Source organism: Neolamprologus multifasciatus, chromosome 16 (genome assembly GCF_963576455.1).
Source record: "Neolamprologus multifasciatus chromosome 16, fNeoMul1.2, whole genome shotgun sequence".
Lineage (NCBI taxonomy): Eukaryota > Metazoa > Chordata > Actinopteri > Cichliformes > Cichlidae > Neolamprologus > Neolamprologus multifasciatus.
This window is the reverse complement of record NC_140454.1, coordinates 27685418-27692725: the sequence shown is the minus strand read 5'-3', so window position 1 is coordinate 27692725 and position 7308 is coordinate 27685418.

Below are 7308 nucleotides of genomic sequence, written 5' to 3'. Positions count from 1 at the left end.
GCACAAAGAGGCTGCCGGAGGGGACTGATGGGTCAACAAGTTCCCAGTTTTAGTCCAAATCATGATCTTCTCTTGCTGGAGCTTTTTTTTTTTTTAAAAATCAGCTTTAGTGAAACAAGTAAAATATGCTATGAGTGACAGGTGAAGATGTGGAGGAAGGCCAAATAAACAAAAGATAAAACTTTAATGACAAATGCAAAAAAAAATAAAAAATCCCAGAAACGCCGAGTCAAGACAGTAAAAATGACAAACGCACGCACACACACACCCACACACATGCACGCATGTTTTTAACACTGTAAGGAAAATGCAACACTATAAACTATGAAACAGGTACCGGCTAGGACTTCCGGTGTGACGGTAGAGCAGTATGGTCGCATAAGTACAGAGCTCCCGCAAGCCAAGTAGATAAACTCCGCTAAAACACGAATTGAAGCGTGAGACAAAACAACTTTGGAAGATGAGCGGAGGGACAACAAAAGCAAAGAATAAAAAAACTACAGACACCCAAGGTAAAGACATAAAACATCCGAACAACGAGGACAAGCTAGCACCTGAAGCTAATATGCGTTTCAAAACGGGCTGGATTGTATTAGCAAACAAATTCAATCCCTCCAAAGTGAATTGAAATCAGACTTCACGACGTTCAAAGAAGAAATTACTGGCCAAATGAGACACGAACTGTCTAAATTCAAAGAAGACATCGACCAGAAGTTTAAGAACATGACTACAGAACTTAAAGAACAAGAAGGGAAATTAGAAGCTGCGCTGATGCGCACGGAAGAAATAGAGACGTGGAGCCACGAGGCCAATCAAACCCTGACAGAACTAATGAGAGAACAAAAAACGATGATGACCAAATTGGATGACTTGGAACTGCGATCCAGATGTAACAATCTGCAGATCTACGGAATACAAGAGGGAGCCGAATCTAAGGCAGAATCGCTGGCCCAGTTTCTGGAAGCCTGGCTCAGAGAGGAGCTTAATATTAACATCAACCTCCAGATTCAACGCGCACACCGAGCATGAACCCCGAAACCGGCAGCGGGTCTCCCCCCAAGGTCAGTCGTTGTCAATTTCCAACAATTCACAACTAAAGAGATGATACTTAAAAAGGCATGGGAAAAGAAAATAGTCACTCTGGATGGAAGCAGGGTTTATTTTGACCACGACTACTCAGCGAGAATGGTGCAAGAACGTAAAGCATACGTGAATATCAAAAAGATATTAAAGAAAGAAGGCATCCGTTTCCAGACTCCTCTCAGCAAGATGCGAATCCACTGGCCAAATGGAGTGAAAACTTCTGGCAACGCGGAGGAGGCTGTTAACGACCTGCAAGCGAGAGGATACAACGTGGAAAAAGGGATAAACAGCCGGGAGAGAGAGAGCACCGAGGGACGTCTGTCAATCGGGGCAGCGACATGGAAACCGGTCCGGCCCACGTATGCTGGGGTGGCTAGCAGGCGAGCTCGAGAGAGACTTCAAGAATTTCAACATAACGATAACAATGCATGAAAGGCGTATATGGAGACGTATAACAACAAGATGGATTCAAGGTGTGTCTGGTAGGATTATATGGAAACACAAAGTTGGCTAGGGATGGACAGTACACAATAATGACTAGTATGAGTGTGACAATCTTTCGTGAGTCATATCTCATTACTGGAGGGGGGCCCTTTCAATATGAGAGACATACCCCCCAAAAACAAAGAGAGGAACAACAGGTGGGGAAGGTGGCTGGTACCTCTTTATTGAAGTCCTCTTATCTGTACATAGTTAAACTAAGTTGTAACTTAGAACTAACTTAGAAATGAAAATGTTTTGTTTAAACAAGGGTTCAATGGGGTGCCTGTGGGGGTCTCAAAAGATAGCTGGTAGATCACAAAAGGATAATGCTCACTACACATGAAGAAATAAAGTGTATGTCCTTAAATGTTAATGGAATTTGTAACCCAGTTAAAAGAGCCAGGATTATGACTAAACTGAAAAAGGAGAAGACACAGATAACTTTCCTACAAGAAACTCATTTATCAAAAATAGAACACGAAAAATTGAGGAAATTTGGGTTCAAAAACACCTTTTACAGCTCTCATACAAACTCTAGGAAAAGAGGGGTTCCAATTCTCATAAATAATTCCCTTAAGTTTCAATCCCACAAAAAAATAAAGGATAAGGAAGGTAGATATGTCATTGTGAAGGGTGTGATTAATCAAACAATGGTCACATTGATGAATGCATATGCCCCCCCCCCCCCCCGAAAGTAATAAGGAATTCTTTAAATTAATTTTTGATATTCTTGTGCTAGAAGCAGGAGGTATATGCATATGTGGAGGAGATTTCAATGTGATATTAGATAGTGACTTGGACACAACCAGCCTGAAGAAAAATAAAAATTCAATTCCAAAATTTGTAAGATAAACATTGGAAGACATTAATTATTTTGATGTCTGGAGAGCTTTGCATCCGCTACAGAGGAATTATAGTCATTATTCAGCAACACATTATGTATATTCAAGAATAGACTACTTCTTTATGCAAAAAGGGAATAGAGATATAATAACAGAGTGTTGGATTGGAGTGGCAGATGTGTCAGACCATAGTGCTATCTACTTAAAAATCTATCTTAAAGGTAGACCAAAAAACACAATATGGAGACTAAATTTGGGGCTATTAAACAATAAATCTGTGGTAGAACAAATACAAAAAGATGCCAAAACTTATTTAGAAGAAAATGACAATGGTGAAACAGATCCCATTATTCTATGGGACTGTTTGAAGGCAGTTATACGTGGGAAACTAATCGCAATATCAAGTAACCTTAAAAGAGAAAGAATGAAGCAATATAATGAATATGTGGATGAATTGTCACAATTGGAGAATAAACACAAATGCAAGGTAGATGTCAAGATACAACAACAAATGAAAGATATTAAGAAGAAAATTAATAATTTACTCTTATATGAAATGGAAGTAAAAGCAAGGTATGTAAAACAGAGCTACTATGAATCAGTCCCTAAAGCTGCACGGCTATTGGCAAGACATTTACAAAAACAACAGGCAGAAACAACAGTCAATAAATTGTATAATTCTAAGACAGAACAAATGACACATAACCTAGAAGAGATAGAAAGTATCTTTACTGATTATTATAAGGACCTATATCTACAAAATGCACCTACTAATAATGGCCTAAATGATATTAAAACATTTTTACACTCCTTAGATCTACCCTCTATTGGAACAATACAAAATGATCGCATGACAGCACCAATAACGATAGAGGAGATTCAGAAAGCGATTGGAAAATTACGAACAAACAAGGCACCAGGCAGTGATGGGTTTCCTGCCGAATGGTACAAGAAATGTGGAAAAGAATTGATACCCTTACTCCACCAGGCTTTTATTTGGACTCACACTAAACATGTGATTCCCCCCTCTTGGAGGGAGGCAATTATCACGGTGCTGCCAAAACCACAAAAACAAAGAGAATACTGCCAAAATTACAGGCCTATATCAGTGTTAAATGTTGATTATAAAATCTATACTACAATCCTATCAAATAGGCTCCAGTCGTTTTTCCAGACCTGATAGATGAGGACCAAGCAGGTTTTGTCAAAAATAGACAGGCACAAGACAATATTAGAAGGACCCTACACATCATACACCAAATACATAAAGATAAGATACCGGCTGCATTGATAAGTTTAGACGCAGAAAAAGCCTTCGATCGAGTCAGCTGGGACTTCCTGTACCTAACCATGGCAAAGTTCGGGTTCACTACAAAATCAATCCAATGTATTAAATCTCTCTATGACAAACCGACTGCAAGACTAAAAGTTAACGGCTCATTGACAAAGACATTTCAACTAGAGAGAGGAACTAGACAGGGTTGCTGTTTAAGTCCAACCTTATTTGCCTTGTATATTGAGCCATTGGCACAAATGATTAGACAAGACTCCCTAATAACAGGAATAGAAATCAATAAACAAGAGCATGTAATTAGTCTGTTTGCTGATGACGTGTTGATAGCCCTCAAAAACCCCACAAACTCTTTTATGCAGCTTACAGAAATGTTAGGAAAATTTGGTACGCTTTCTGGCTACAAAGTAAATATACTTAAAACTCAAGTTTTAATGCTTAATTGTATACCAACTCAAAATCTTAAGGAATGGGAAATAAAGTGGGAGGCAAAAACCCTTAAATATTTAGGTATAAATATAACCAAAAACTATGCCAAACTATATCAAAGTAACTATGGACATATAAATAACAGGATAAGGCAGGATATGGAAAGATGGAATACATATTCGTTAGGATTTAGTGACAGGATAAATGTGATAAAGATGAATACCTTACCACGATTGCTATATTTATTCCTCTCTCTTCCGATAAGCATACCTCAAACCCAACTCTCAGAATGGGATAAGTATATATCTAGATTTGTCTGGGAGGGCAAGGAGCCAAGGGTACGATACACTACTTTACAGCTTACTAAGGAGAAAAGAGGAATGTCGCTTCCTAATTTAAAAGAATATTTTCGTGCTGGACAGATACACCAGATAACATATTGGTGTAGTGATGATTACGGGGCTCGCTGGAAGGATGTGGAGCTCTCCACACTCAATGTCCCAATTTAAACAAACATGGGTATAAAAAAGATCCCTGAATACGTAACTAAAGACCAAGATAGGAACCCGATAATATCCTTTACATTAAATGTATGGTATGATACAGTAAAGGAGTTCAGAATTGGTAAAGAACTTGGTTTGCTAAAATGGATAGCCTTCGATGAAGAATTAAACCAGGAAAATTGGATCTTGGTTTTAAAAATTGGAATGAAAAGGGAATCACAGCAATTTGTTTATTAATCAAAAAAAGGAGAAATTAAAAGTTTTGAAGAATTAAAACGGGAATACAACGTAAAAAACAGGGATTTTTTCAGATACTTACAGGTGAGAGATTACTTTAATAAAAACATAAAAATAAAGGAAGACAAAATCCATCCTATTATAAAAATAATTATACTGGCATATAAAAGTGTTCCAAGAACGGTGTCTACCCTATACAAATGTTTGATGGAATCAAGACAGGAATCAACTGTATATGTTAAAGTAAAATGGGAAAGAGAGCTGGGTGAAGAAATCACTGAGAGGGTGTGGTATGAAACATGGAAAGAACATAAGAATACAACTCACTCATTGAGGTGGAGAGAATTTATCTGGAAAAATCAAATTCGCAATTTTATTACACCTAAGATTAAAAATAAACAAACCAATACACAACAACAATGTTGGAGGCTGTGTGGATGGGATGAACCAGACCATACACATATTTTCTGGAAATGCAGAAAAATTCACACTTTCTGGGTTAAAATTCACTCAGCTCTCTGTGATATGTTAGGTTATATAATTCCTAGAACCTGCCTTGTTTTGTATCTAGGGTACTTGGAAGGTACTGTAGATGTAAAGGATCGTTACCTGGCTAAGACTCTCCTTTTGGCAGCAAAGAAGGCCATCACCAAAAACTGGCTTAAGACAGAAACACCAGGAAAGCAGCAGTGGGTAGTAATTGTGGAGGACATTATGGAGATGGAGAACCTTACATATAAACTGAAATTAAAGGAAGAACGCTTTTTGAAGGACTGGGGAAAATGGTTGACATACAGCGGAAGAAAAAAAGAAAAAGACTGAACTGATTGAAGATGGGCATACAAAAAAAAAAAAAAAAAAGAATGTGAAATGAATGATGGAAATGTTTGACACCACAGCATGTTTCCTTTTTTTCTTTTTTCTTTTGTTTTACTTTATCTTATTTTTCTAATTATTATTCTATATGTATTTATATTTTTATACATATATATATTTGTTTGTTCCTTTTTCTTTCTAATTTCACTGTCTTGAGTTTGTGACTCTCTTTGTATTCTGTTATTCTGAACAAACTGTATGCGTAATGGACAGGTGAGTTGTTCAAATAAATAAAATAAAAAGTAAAAAAAAAAAAAGAAACAGGTAGCGGCTAATACATTATTTTAATGTAATTAATACATTATTTTTCCATTAGCCAGTAACCCTCAGTTAGTTAGGTGTGCCCCCCGTTGTCATACAGTACAGTTGTTGAGTTGCAGAAGATGAATCTGCTACACTGCTCAGTATGTTTCTTTTTGGTTAGGTTTTCTTTGTGAATTCATAAACAAGAAAAAAGAAAAAGGGGAATAAAACACTGCTGGCCTTAAGGTAGAACTCCTCCCCACTGCGTTTCCTCTATATGATGCTGCCCACTCTCCACTCTCCTGCTGCTCCTACAGCTCCTCAGACATCCCCCTTTTGTATGACTCGAGATTACTGTGACCCATTACTGCTCAGCGTATGTTATTTTGATTCATTCAGAAGCTTTCTCAGAAAGATTTTTGCTGCAGAATGACTGCAGCTCCTTTGATGGCATATTGATCGGAGCCCAATCAAGCTGAGTCTGTAAACATCACATTTTTATTACTTTTAATATTGTTACAAGCATCTGTCTATATCGGATGATTCTGTCCCTCATAGCGTTCCAGTATAAAGACCGATGCAGTAGTGTGTGTCCTTTAAGCTATGACAGGAAAAAGTGAGGGTTTGGAGGTTGGGGTCGTCTACTTATTGCATGTCATTCAACTTCACGTAGAGTGCTGGACAGATGAAAACTTTGAGCGAACACCCCCTGGCTTTCAAAATTCACTGCTTCTCTCTGGTATGCTTACAGATATGTTTTCAGGGCACTCTGCAGGATGACTCAACCTTCTTGGAGAACCTGCCAGAGTTCTTCTGTAGAGTTATTGTGTTTCATCTTCTGTCTCCTCTTGTAATCCCAGGCTGACTCTGTGATGATGTCCGTCAGGAAGGGTACACAAGAACTACTAACAAAATTCATGTAACACAGTGGAGAAGGGCAGCATGGTGAAAGGAAGAATCCATTAAGTTTTTTTGCAGATCCATGTTCCTTTCATTACAACTGTGAAACTGGACATTTGGCCTTGGAGGAGTGTGAGCTCTCCAAGAGCTCTTCTAGTTCTCCTGTGGCTAAATGTATTCATGAATGTGGCTTTCTGTCTAATGTTGTTATGTTGCATAAAAGCAAACCTATACATTTCTTCACTGAGGCAGCACCTATAGAAATGGAGTGATGTAATTCCAAAATCACACAAGCAGCTCATGCTGCTTTAAATTATTAAATATACAGATAAGTGACCAGTAAGGTTGTTCAGGTTGGAGGATTCGATGATAAAGCTCTCTGATGGTGTTGTGTAAAAAGAATCAAAACCGCTGCTTGTAT